At 36.6% G+C, this 13,877-nt stretch overlaps 1 pseudogene across 1 annotated transcript; it reads left to right on the forward strand.

Moving 5' to 3' along the window:
• Nucleotides 1–9,062: 9,062 nt before the first annotated feature.
• LOC103328083 (protein LURP-one-related 5-like) lies at nt 9,063–10,294 on the forward strand (annotated as a pseudogene). Its single transcript, XR_016126406.1, has 2 exons — nt 9,063–9,573; nt 9,754–10,294. The product of XR_016126406.1 is annotated as a protein LURP-one-related 5-like (transcript).
• Nucleotides 10,295–13,877: the final 3,583 nt, after the last annotated feature.

The raw sequence follows: 13,877 nt of genomic DNA on the forward strand, positions 1-13,877 counted from the left end.
GTCAACATGGCCTCGTTAAAACTTTCTTGGATAAAATTATACGGGATAAAAAAGAGGGATTTCGAGTAGCTGCATTTAGTATCGGGCAGTAAAGAATTAGCCAATAAACCCAATTTATTCAGTTGTCCTAAAAATTCAACACATCTTCTAATTTAATTGAGCAGTAAAGAAATAATGAATTACCTATCAATCTAATTCAATTTTTCTCTCAGTTTTCAAAGGAAAATTTGATATTTACTCATTTTTTGGTCTGCCAATTCATATTTGAGTTTTGTATTGGTGAAAAGTCTGTAATTTCAAGTCATATACGAGCATCTATAGTTTAACAAGGGAGGAGGCGTTGGCTGCTCTCCATGCTTTGGCGTTAGCAAAACTAATGAAATTTGATCGTGTGTCTTTTGAAACTGACTCTAAGGTTTTGTGTGATGGGATCAAAGAGGCTGTTGGCAATAGAATCTGGACAATTAGGAAGGTCTGATGGGCTCCCATGCCCCCTTATTAATTAGTGGATCCCCCGCAATTTTGTTTGAATCGTTAGCCCAGCTGTGTTCTAGGCTTGCGTTGAGTTCTCGGAGGAACTAGTTTCTTGATCCACCACTCTGCTGATGTATGTCCTTTGCTTTTGTTTCTGTATTGCCCCTTCCCGTTTAGGTTGTTCAATTTTGACAGGCCATTTCGACCAAAAAAAGAAAAGTTCAACAAGGGAGAGAGGGAAAGAAGCGGATCTGGTGTTAGGCTAAACAATTAGGTGCAAAAGGTGATGTTTAGTTTAATAGAATTATGCTGATGTGGACTGATAAAAATTCATTAGATTAATTCAATGGTTAATTTTTATTTATTTATAAATGCATATAAATACGTTGATGCTAAATGTAGAAGTTCGGGATTCAAAAAAGATTACCACATATGACAACAAATCAATGCGTAAAAGCAAGACTAGAACAACCAGCAAAAATACAATCCAAGACTAGAAAATTCGTAAACTTTGAATCGGCTGAATGCCACCCAATAAGTTTTGTTTTGTTTCGACTTTTCTAACAAATTTTCTAAATTTTCCTGTTTTAGTTTTGTTTGCAGACAGATAACTTGTAACCTGGGTTGTATGACTTACAACTCTAAGATGAAACTGGCCACCCAATAAGTTGATATACTTCCAAAAGTCAATACCATATATCATTGAATTTGAACCACAAAATTGATAGTGATTTTATGACGGTTCAATTATGAAGGCTGATTTGAAAATGGCAATGGAGGGCAAATAATGGACGATAAAAGCAAGAAAAGTTTGAAGGACTCGGGCACAATGAATAATTTTTTAAAGGCTTAAGTACTATAATGTCCTTTAAAATATTGGTCAATTCCTACTTAACTCCCTTCAAAGTTTATGTGACCCACTTTGTCTCCTTGATCAAGGTTTTGTGTGTCACTTAACCACTTTCCGTTAACACCATCCCAAGTTCCGTTAAAATGATGACGTGGTAGGGGCATATTGGTCAATTCAACTGAGATGAGATTTTTCCCACCAATCTGAGGTTGTGACGTGTACTTGTGGACCCCACCTCTAACAACTAAGAAGATAAAACGATCGTTGGGCCTGTTGATGTGGATTTGTGGATCCCATCTCTAACAAAACAACCACTATCGAAAAGGAATTTCTGAAAACTCAAAATGGAAAAAAAGAAATCAGCTTGGGAGGGAAAATTGAGATTTGGGGATTTTAGATATAGGGTTTGAACACACGATCGAGAGAAGGAGAGCGCTGTGAGTTGGTTTCGAAATCTTGAAGGCAAGAAGAAGCGATGCGACTCAACGATGATGCCCGTTTGGTGAGAAGCAGGAGAATCGTAACCTATGTAGGATAAGTGATTCTTCTGAAAAGGGACCTGTTTTTTGAAAAGGAATCTTGTCATGCTATGTGAAAAGAATGTTGTTCTGATAGTAATGCGCGCTGTGTAGAAATGGATAGTCTTTAGGTCTTTTTGTGTTATATGCTGTCGGGATAGTGGGTTCAAATACAGTATACCTTTCCTGATGTGGTCTAGTTTTTGTTTTCTTGTAGTTGGTTTTGAATACGTTAATCGAACCATGTTTGTTGTCTTGCTTTTAATGATTGGCTTAGAATACTGGTTTGCAGTTCTTAAAGACAAACCTTTTTTGTTTGTGTGTAGAGGACAAAGAGTTGGTGACTTTTGAAGTGCATCATGATGGTAGAATTGTGAAAAACAAACACAACAAGTGGTGTTATATTGAAGGTCTATAAGAAATTTGGATTGGTGTCTTATAGAGTATATAAATATGTTAGAGATATGGGAGAAAGTGAAATTGCTTGGGCACATGGGGAAAATATCATTTAAAAGAGTAGCAAATGATGAGTTAGTAGATATAGACACGGATGGTGAGCTGTTAAGTTTGGGTGATAAGGTACCACTTTCTTATCAGAGAGTGGTGCTAATTTATGCACAACACACTAAAGGGGAAAATGTTACAGTGAATGAGGATTGTGAAGAGGTAGGTATGGCTTTGAATGAGGATAGTGAAGAGGAAGTTATGGCTTTGAATGAGAATAGTGAAGAGGAAGGTGTAGCTTTGAATGAGGATATTGGGCCTGCTACTAAGGATATTGGGTCACTAAACAATGATGAAAATGAGGCTTTTACTGAAGGCAGTGGGCCACTGAACAATGATAAAGATGGGAGGCCTTTTACTGAAGATCATGGATTTGGTTGCACAGTTCAAGATTGGGATTCAAGTGATGATGATGGGCCCCTAAACAATGAGGGTAATGGAGCTGATATATGTGATACTAATGTGGAAGACAGGAATGAAGACACTGAAGAAGAAGACAAGGAAGATGACCCTTGTTGACATTGCTCATGAGCATAGTGAAAATGAATGTAAGTTGTTGGAAAAGGAAAATAAAGCATTTGAAAATTTTGTAGACCATCATGAATCCGTTGAAGACAAGGAAGATGACCCTGATCCATCTTCCCATTGGATTACGTTTCTCCTTCTTTGATCTAACATCTTCTGGAGGTTGTAGCAGCTAATCCAAAACTCGATCTCTCGCATTCCCATCGGAAGGTGTATAGAGCTCTTACTAAGGTGCTTACATGTAACATCCCACATTGATCAACGGAGAGGGGATGATACCTTATATGTACATACCCACCTCTATCTAGCACAAGGTCTTTTGGGAGCTCATTGGCTTTGGATTCCATAAGCGAGTTTGAGATAGAGCAATCCTAGGATGAGTGACCCATTGTGAAGTTGCTCGTGAGTTCCCATAAACAAAACCGTGAGGGTAGGGGCTCAAAGCGGACAATATCGTGCTACGGCGAAACCGATCCGAGATGTGATAGAATGGTATCAGAGCCCCTTTGCCGTGTGGTGCGAGTGTGCCGACGAGAATCTTGGGCCTTCAAGAGGGTGGATTGTAACGTCCCATATTGACAAACAAAGAGAGGGTGATGTGCCTTATATATACATACTCACCTCCATCTAGCACGAGATTTTTTGGGAGCTCACTGGCTTTGGATTTCATGGAACTCGAAGTTAAGTGAGTTTGGACTAGAGCAATCCCAAGATGGGTGACCCACTAAGAAGCTGCTTGTGAGTTTCCAAAAAACAAAACTGTGAGGGTGGGGGCCCAAAGCGAATAATATTGTGTTACGGTGGAGCCGATCCGAGATGTGACATTGCACCACATTCTTCCACTTTCTTGATTCTTTGGACTTCAGGTTTTAATTTCCCTTGGTCTTGCTTTGATTGGTTGCTGCATTCTCTGTGGGGCATAGGTGGGTTCAACCTTGGTGGAATTGGTGATTCTACAGCGATGGTGCGCTCCATGTCCTCTTGTTGACTGCGGCGGCTTTTGTGTGCTTAGACTAATGTTTGCCAAAATTCTAGTTTTGGGTGTGAATTGGTATGCTTATTTTTGGGCTCTGATTGTATTTGGGGTGGGTCACTGGACTACGTGTATTGTCTTATTTTGAGTTTTTTGGTTATTGTGATGGGTTTGTGAACTTTGTTCTATACTTGATTTAAGTTCAGATGTTCTTTTTCGGTTATCTTATGGTTCTATTGTGCCATTGATTTGTATTTTATACACTTACCTATTTAATGTTTTAAGGAAATGAAATAAGATTTCGACAAAAAAAAAAAAAAAAAACCAAATATATCGACGTATTACCAAAGAAATATGTAATTGCATCATGCTTTTCAAAAGATATGCACGATCCAAATGGGTTGGTCCAAAATCGCAAAATCTCTTAACCCTAGCTGTTTCTCTCTCTGTCTTATACGGAAAATATTCATGTGCAAAACAAATTATGTGCCTTAATTATTATTGTAAAGCAACATGCATAAATAAATCAATATGGTCTCAACTTTACTCTTTACAATTTCCATTAAGACCATGTGAACATTTGCAGACAATAATTGTTAAAGCAAAAGCAAAGGGGTTTTCTTTAGTTTTAGAACCCCAATAAAAGTGTGACGTGACCTTTTTTGAAGGTTGATTGCATGCAAACCGGAATCTCATCCGTCTGAGGAGCATTTTTGAGCCAACATAAAAGAATTTAAAAGTGGAAAAGGAGTAAAATGCAAATTATTATTGGTTGCGTTCATGGCATACTGTGTTTCATTACAAGGCAATGGTGGCTTGATACATTGCAGAATTTGGAAAGCTAATAGTGCGAGAAAGCTAACAATCAAACCTTCAATTCTAATTAGTTGGCGTGAGGTTTTATCATAAAAACATCGATAAAATTAATAATGAAGCCGGTCATATTATTATATATTGTATTTTTATGTTGTCAATTTCTAATGTAATACTTACATTCGTCAACACAAAGATCAAATTTTGGGTGTAAGTAATTCCTTTAGTAATAATTCACTCAAAAAATCATATGTTTTTATTAAAGAGAGCAATAACATTTATATTATCCACGAAAATTATCAAAATGAATTTATTCCCAATATATTGTAATTAATAAGAATCCTCTCTGTAATCTCATACTAACTAAAATAACAAATGCATCGCAAGGACAAAGAGAATCCAGCTCCAACTGTGAGTGAGGAAGAACAGGGCATCAACGGTGACTCGTGTTTGGTGTTCACGGTAGGTACATTGTCAACGGGCGATGATGTTGACGTTGGAGTGTAAGCAACACGGTCGTTTAAGACGCGTGAAGGAGTGATAGTAAGGGTAGGACTAGACATTTATTAAGACATGTCGACTTTAAACAATGAAATAAGATGACAAATAATTCCAAACAGAATAGTAAAATAGAAAAGTCTAGATAATAATTGGTGGTATTAAGAAAAAAAAACCTTCATTAATCATCTTAACGATAAAATCTAAATAAAAACCAAATTTTGATGGAGGCCATACATTGCCGTTAATCCCGTATTTCATGCTCGTGCCAAGCACATTAAACGTGACTAGGATTCTACATGCTGGTCGATCTCGGTTTATTTTGACTAGGCCAGGAGGATCTTTTGCACCTGCTCGTGTTCCCTTGTAATTTAGCAAGAGCATGATTGTGGGTATGTCTGTTTCGCGCCTGTGGTGAAGACAAATATCACACATAACCTTGCGATGGATGTGACAAATCGTGCTTGAACTTTCCACCGCAGCATGTATTCTTAACCTATCAACTAAGCATATATGTCTGATTTGCTAAGCATTGACTAATTAAATTAATCCCAGACAAATCTCAATTCCTCCCATTTCATTTTCCTGAAAAAAAAAATTGTAGCTCCTTTCTTTATCTCTCATTTCTTTTTGTAGTTGTGGTTGGTTTGCTTTGCTAAAACAGCATTTGATCCAGATATGCTTGCGCGGGGTGGCAATTGTCCCCATCGGGCAACCAAAATTTAAGAAATGGATTAGGTATACATGTGGGGTAGATGTTGCTTGCTGGGTATGGATTGGTTTGAGTTGATTGGATGTCATGGTATATATCAAACGAAATTAACTTATTTCGATATATGCATCATGTCAATACAAGTTGATTGGATTCTATTCACATCCAATTGCGTCTCCAGACAGTCTATACTCTGAGAGAGAGAGAGAGAGAGAGAGAGAGAGAGAGAGAGAGAGAGAGAGAGTTCACCTCCCACGGGCACGGCGTCCTTGTCTAACTCAACCTGTTCTTGTCTTCAAGTATTATTTTTCATAACATGTATCAGTTTTATTGATTCAATTAATTACTTTGATATGAACCAATCGAATAAAAAAGTGATTTGGATTTGAAAATGAGTGAAAACTGTAGTACTGTTACAATAATTGGATGATTGTAACTTTTGGTTTTAAATCGAAATCCAGACCAAACTCAACCAGTTTTTGTCGCGATCAGAAAAACGTCCATCTCAGAAATATGAAACTTTTAGAGGCTGTAAATTTGTCCCAATTGATATACATATGTATATATATATATGTATATATATATATATATATATATATATTTGTTTCAATCAGATTGACATAAGAAAAAAAAATCTAGCCCAGAAAATAGCATCGATTAGTGCTTGAAAAAAAAATCATCGTTAATTTTACATCTCGATCCACAGCAACATTGACTGAAATCTGGATCCTACTAGTTTCTTCTGTTTGAATGTTAGAAATGCCACTTGAATTTTGTCAATTGATGGTCGACCTCGGTTTTGACCACGACGGTTCTTGAGCCAACTCATATTTTGGCTTGCAATGTTCCTTTGAAGTACAGTGATGAAGATGTATAACAACCGAGAAGTTGGTTCAGGTGGAAACAAAGGCTCATGGGCCATGGCAGTGATAGTGGTGCCTACTGGGGTTTTTTTTTTTTTTTTTTTTTGGGGGTGGGTCGAAGCCTACTAGGGTTTAGAGTAGGAATTTTGCTTTCATATTAGTCGTAGACCTACCTCTGACATCTTTTGCAAAAGTTAAAAGTAAAACAAGAAAAATGAAACCAAGGAGAATGCAGAAAGGGAAATGACTTGGAAAACAAACAAAGCAAAGATCAATATCAGCTCATTAGATTGAAGCACAATAATACAAAGTCACATACGCTTGTGTATATGTCGACAATAAACTGATATCATATGCATAACTAGAGGACAGAATCATACAAAAGCAACAAGTTGAAAGCCTTAAAGCTATATTGAAATTGAATGGTGGGCATAGATCTCGGTTGAGGGTTAAAAGCTACGTTGATTGGGTGATCTATACATCGATATCGTTCTCCCTGGAGCAAGATTAGGCTATCAAATATTTGTTTTGCGGAAAAAAACACAAAATTATACGTTATAATGTCCAGAACGGATTTTCACAAGCTGGCAAGAAACCAGCACATGCTCCATACACAAACTACAGAAATTATGGGCCTCACTGTTTTGAAACGAATCGATAATTGGTGGAAGTTAGAGCTGCAAGACATGTAGTACAAATATTCAACCCACGATAAGCTAATCAATATTCAAGATTGGCAACGCTTCAGTGGAATATAACGGCAGTTCTTCAGTCTCTAATATGTGCTCCTCAGCTCCTGTTTGAGAAATTATTCTTATTTATAAATTTTGATTCTGGTTTCTTTGTACTAATCAAGTGCTACTGCAGCTCACAATAAAGGGTTTAACAAAGTCAATTATCCTTATGCCTCATGATGAATATAGGTCCGAACATGGGAAATCATTCCCAAGCTTCATTTTTCATGAACCAAACACATGATTGTTGTTTGATATGATGGGATTGGACTTATTAAATTGGACACACAAGTTCTATATAGAGGTGCTCATATGGACTGACTTGGACTGAACTTCAATTTAGTTCAAGCCAAGCCACCAAACGTGGCCTAAGAGCGATTCTAGCAACAACACTCAGCCGGCACGATAGGGCCCGAGTCCAAAAGCATCTTCCAGGGCTTGAAGCCGGCAGGCCATGGGTCCCACGAGGGCCAGCCCAGCGAAACCACTCAAGGTGAGCCCGAGGTTCTTGGCGTTAGCCTGATGTCGATAATTCAAATTTTTTCGCCACATGGCGCTTATAGTCTTGTGATGCTCTTTTATTTATTATTATTATTTTAAAATTCTCCAAAAATTTATAAATTTTTTCTATAAATACCTACCATTCTTCTTCACTTTCAACACAAAATCCTCATATAATTTCTTCTCCTTCTATTATTTTTCATTTTATGCACAAAATTTTCAACACATTCCATACATCAAACAAAATATAATTAAAAGAAAAAACCACAACCAAAGCATAATTAAAAAAAAAAACCACAACCAAAGCATAACTAAAAATAAAACATAAACAAAGCATAAATAAAAATATTCTCCAAGTTAATTGTTTAGGTTAAAAAAAAAAAACAAAAGTGAATAATATGTGCCGCTTAGCCATGGCAATGGTGAAACACACATTGCTTTTTGTAAGGGCACTATTCACGTGAATAGTATCGCCCTAGTCCCCTTGCCCTTTGCCATGACAAATGGGTGGAATCGTTCTAAAAGCATGAATAACAAGATAAAATATCAAAGCATAGGATCTTTGTTTTGGTACCATGTCAGATAATCAAATCAGCCCTAAAATTCAGATATTTCATTCGTCTTGTTGTGGATATACAGGGTTACAATTAGTGGCCTACAAGAAAAGATTAATACCTACCTAATTACATCCAAATTTGTCAAGTACAGAAAAAAAAACAACAAATTGTATAATTACAACTCATGGCAACGACTGATACAAGGAAACATTAAAATAACAGGATTATGCTTAGCCTATGGCCTGTATAGTTGCGTCGACATTACTTATCATTGACATTTAATTTTTTCTTTTCCGGATAAACTATGATTAATAAAATCTGAATTCACGACTTCTTCTTTCTTACACATTGAAAATTAAATGTCACTAAACACCAAGTGCTCCGTTTCATCATTAGGGAGGTGTTGACTCATTTATACTAAATTAACCGAGTCATGCATATTCGAGTCTTACGCTCGCCTATCTGTCCACAACAAAGATACAGTGAGAGAGAGAGAGAGAGAGACTCCTATCTGTCCATAGCAAAGATACAGTGAGAGAGAGAGAGAGAGAAACAGAGAGAGACCCTATCACCATAGCCTATTGGCCATATTTATAAGCCGTAAATATTGATGTCATTGAGGCACATCGCAAAACCAATCCAAAGCTCCAAAGCCCTCGCCTTGTCCCTCAATGTTTATATATATACACACACAACCCCTTTTTCACTTCAAAAGAAGTTTTTCTTTATAACGTCATATATTTTAAAAAAAACCAGAGCTTCATTTCTTGTCTGCCAAAGCCTGAGCTTCAAGGGCTTCAAAGACAACAACATCGACGACACGAAAATGAAAGACGGGACACTTGTGGAATCTGAGTTCGTGTATGAACAAGAGACCCATCTCACCGTTTCCAAAACCTCCGTCTTCTTCGCCGGCGACGGCTTCATTGTCTATGGCTGCAAAGGCGAGGTCGTCCTCCGAGTCGACTCGTACGCCCAGGACGCGCGTGACAGCTGCGAACTCGTTCTCATGGACCCCAACGGCCGCTGCCTCCTCACTGTTCGCCGCAAGGTATGATAAAATATTATGGACGAGTTGACTCACTGAGTGAACTCAGTGAATTATAGATTCATTACGTGCCAATCAAATAATGGTTTTTTGCTTTATTTCCTCTTTAACGTAATAATTTTCAGTGACTCGTCCATGAACACGGTTTCCTAACTCAGTGACCTAAACCTGTTTCATTTACAGCGACCGAGTCTGCATCAACGGTGGGAAGGGTTTGTGGGGGAGCGAAAGGACGGCCAGAAGCACATCTTCAGCGTGCGGAGATCTTCCATGATCGGAAGGTCCACAGTGACCGTGGACGGTTTTGGGAGACCCAGGCGAGGAGTATCAGATCGAGGGCTCATTCTTGCAGCGGTCCTGCACGATCTTCGACGCGGAGAAGAAATTAGTGGCTGAGATTAAACGCAAAGTTGACGCCTCCACGCACACGATGCTCGGGAAGGACGTCTTCGCTCTCTGCGTCAAGCCCGGCTTCGACGCCGCGTTTGCCATGGGATTGGTGCTCGTTCTCGATCAGATCAACGCTGATGATCAGATCAACGTTGATGATTATGGTGATGATGGGGTTGTGGTGGACCCCACCGCAGACGTTTAGAAAAGGAAATGTCGATTCGACACTTTGGAATGTATTTGAGGACATGGGACCCCACTTTCTTGTTTTGGGGTGATGGCCTTGCTTGTATTTTTATTCTACTTTAATAATTTAACAAGAGATTTATCTGTAGGCAAAGCAAAAAACAATTAAAAATAATAATAAGAAAATTACTTCAAGTGGGTCAAATCGATCTACGCGGTTGACTTAACCCGTTTAAATAAGAGAATACGAATAGTTAATCAAGTATGGGCAAAGTCAACTTAACCTTAATTTAAAGTAAGAACCCATGATAAGCAGGATAAAGCACTGTTGTTCTCCATTTTATTTTCCTACCTACTTTATTTTATCACCTAATCAAATTCGAAAGAATAAGAATATTATTTTATCACCTAATCAAATTCAAAAGAATAAGAATATTATTTTTTCACCCACGATTATTCCCATGCTACCCTATCAAATAATTCAATCATGCTCTTACTTCCCATCCCATACTTATCCCACCTAGCCGCCTATCTTTTTTGTTCAATCACTATTTAAAATTGGGGAATTGATGACCCGACTTAGATTGGATTGGAGTTGAATACAAGTTAGTCGTTACGAGTCCTACCTAAAAGCCAATTGTTATGAGTCGCACTCTCTATGTGGGACTTGTGAGACACCTGTATGTTGTACTATTGGCCGATTTAGTAAGTCAAGTCTCAACACACCAACACACCAAACAAAGGCCAAAACTCTTGTTCATTTTAATTGAAATAATGAGTGTTGCTATTTCCACCCCCTATCCTATATTCTCAACATTTTAAAGACAAATTTATCCATTTGTAAAATGACTTCTAAGGACTTAGGGAAAAAAAAAAAACCTCAACTCACATACGGACTAATAATGTTATGACAACTGGAGCAATATGTCATTAATAAATATTTTTATTTTTTGTTGTTGGACTAAGGAAAATAAAAACCCAACAAATGATTTCCCCTCTAAGGTTAATACAAGTATGCTTGTACTCAAAGAGAAAAAAGTAAAGGAATTTAGAGGTGGATTTTCAGTTAAAATGATACATATGGTTGGTTTCTAAAAATTTCTCAATCGACAATATGGTAGGTGAAAAGATAAGATGAGTGGAGAAATAGAATAAAGATAGAAATAGCAAATAATTCAGTTTGACCCACCAATCGCGAAATTGGCATGCAAGTTCTTTCCTATTTTGTCCCACTAAAAAACATAAACCATGAATCAAGGGAGATATTATGGGAATCAAATCCATAGCTGAAGGGAGATGTTTTATTATTTCAACAGAAGATATCTGCAAAAAAATAGGACTAGTGATATGGGAAAAATGAGCCTTAAAACTTAAAGTCCTTGGTCAACTGCCCTTTGGACATTCCTGTTCAATAATAAAGGAATCTGGGCCCCATATTAGAGGTGCTAATTCCATGTCCTTGCCCTATAAGCAAATACAACGTTTAAATGTGCATATATATGTATATTAGGTCGAATTTCTATACATATGATAATATAACGCTGGACAGGCAAATTATCATTTTTTTTTCTTCACTCGTTTCAATTTCCAAGCTCTCGCCCATGTCGCTTCTTGTTATTTTGATATAAAAAATTGTACAAGATGAAATTGGGAGAAGAAAATACTGAAAATTACAGACATTAGAAAATAAAGGAGATTCACTATGATATCCAAAATAGGGGCCCAAATTATAAAAAAACACTATATAAAATAAACTTTAGAAATACACCTAAAGCCCATTTACAACATAACAAAGAGGCTTTTAACTTCTCATAAATTACAAAATTGCATCGATTTCTTAAAACAAGCCAAACCCAAAACCTCATTAAAAAAAAAAAAAACTCAATAGAACATCAAAGTAATTTAATAATCAAAATTAAATTCAATAGGATCCGCTTGTCATTTTTTGGGTTTGTTTATAGAAATTAAATGGTGTGGGGTTTATTTATATAATTAGTGCTAAGAATGAATATATGACTAAATATCTCTAAAGTAAACCGCTGAAAATTAAAATTGTATAAAGAAATATTATTTAACTATGCATTTCGAGGGTACATAAAAGGAAATATTCAAGCCCAAAATATACTTTCATATTATTATAAAGAAATATATAATGGTACAATGCTTCTGAAAAAATATATATATGGATGATGCAGCTGGGTTAGTCCAAAATGGCGAACTATCTTATTCATAGCCCTCTCTCTCTCTCTCTCTCCCCCTCCCTCCTGTTCATCAATAAATGTCGTACATTTCGATTTAAAAAACCAAGAGAAATATAATAGTAGTATACTTCTCAAAGATATGGGTGATCCGAATAGGATGGTCCAAAATCGTAGCTGGCCTCTTTGGAAGAAAAATAAATAAATTTCATGCGCAAAAAAAAAAAAAAAAAAAGAAAAAAAAGGAGAAGTGTTTTTGTTTATATTTACTACTTGTGAATAATACAAAAAATATACAATTTTATATAGCGTGCTTCCGTAAAATATGCCTCATTAAATAGTACGGGCGGTGATTATTTTACTGCTGAGCAACAGCCAATAGTACTATATCAATCCAATTACCCACAATTCCCTGTTATATTCTTTTTGATTTATAATATAAAATTAAATATTTACATTCCCATTAATAAAATCGATATACCAAATGTATGTCCAAAATAGCAAAATAAAATTTTCAATATCCCAAAGTAAATCTACATTGTTCCATTGATTGACACTGCTGCTTCTCTATTGCAGCAAGACCACATGAAAGAACATCCTATTATTAAGGCTTCACCATGCATTTCTAGTGCAAAAAACATATGAAAAATAGGGTACGGAAAACAACCCAACAAATATGGTGCAGAGAGATGAGGGAGCATATATTTCAAGGTTCAATCAAACTAACTTTGGCATCGGAGGGCCTTTGGCCAACTCCCCTTAGGTGTAGTTTATTTCGCAGGGATTGAGGGAAGAAAGAGAAGGAAGTTCGAGGGTCAAAGAATCCAAGTGAACTCCTCACCGTTCACCACTGAGATTGAGCAGATGGCTCCATTGAAGCGATTCTCAATACCTTCTTTCACATATTTCAAAGGGGATTTTGATCTAAGACGGACAAGTTCATAATCTAAGACGTCTTCTTTTGTAATCTTTATGACGTTCAGGTAAGATATCTAGACGCGAATACCTTTTATGACTTTAAAAGACGACATGGATTATATGTTGCTGGTCGTAGATGTTTTTTAGACGTCGGTATTCTGAGAATGTAGTAGTGTTATTTGGCTTTAAATGTTGACTCTTTATGCATCTCCGGCGTGATATAGTTAATTACTATTGCACAATACCATTGTGGTTCTTTATTATTTACGTTGCTTTGAATTAAATGAGAGAGTCTTGTGAATTAAGCTTTAGACATCGGTGAGTACATTGCGGTCGTTGAATACTCCACAATGTCATTTTCTGATGCCAATTTTATTAAAACTGACGTATGTTTTTCACATTTTTATCTGGACCGTCATTTTTTGAATCTTGAACCCAATATTTTTTAGTTCTAGTAGTTTTGTGGCCAAAACCTGCATATTGAAAGTGAAAAAAATGAATTACAATTTATTACAAAATTAATGTCATACATGGCCATTTAGGGCATAAGTAATTTCATAAATTACAAGCATCATTCAATCCATATATTTTCACACCCATCTTGAATATTTTGAC

Source organism: Prunus mume, linkage group LG4, assembly GCF_029339155.1.
Source record: "Prunus mume cultivar Tortuosa linkage group LG4, ASM2933915v1, whole genome shotgun sequence".
In the NCBI taxonomy this organism is placed as follows: Eukaryota; Viridiplantae; Streptophyta; class Magnoliopsida; order Rosales; family Rosaceae; genus Prunus; species Prunus mume.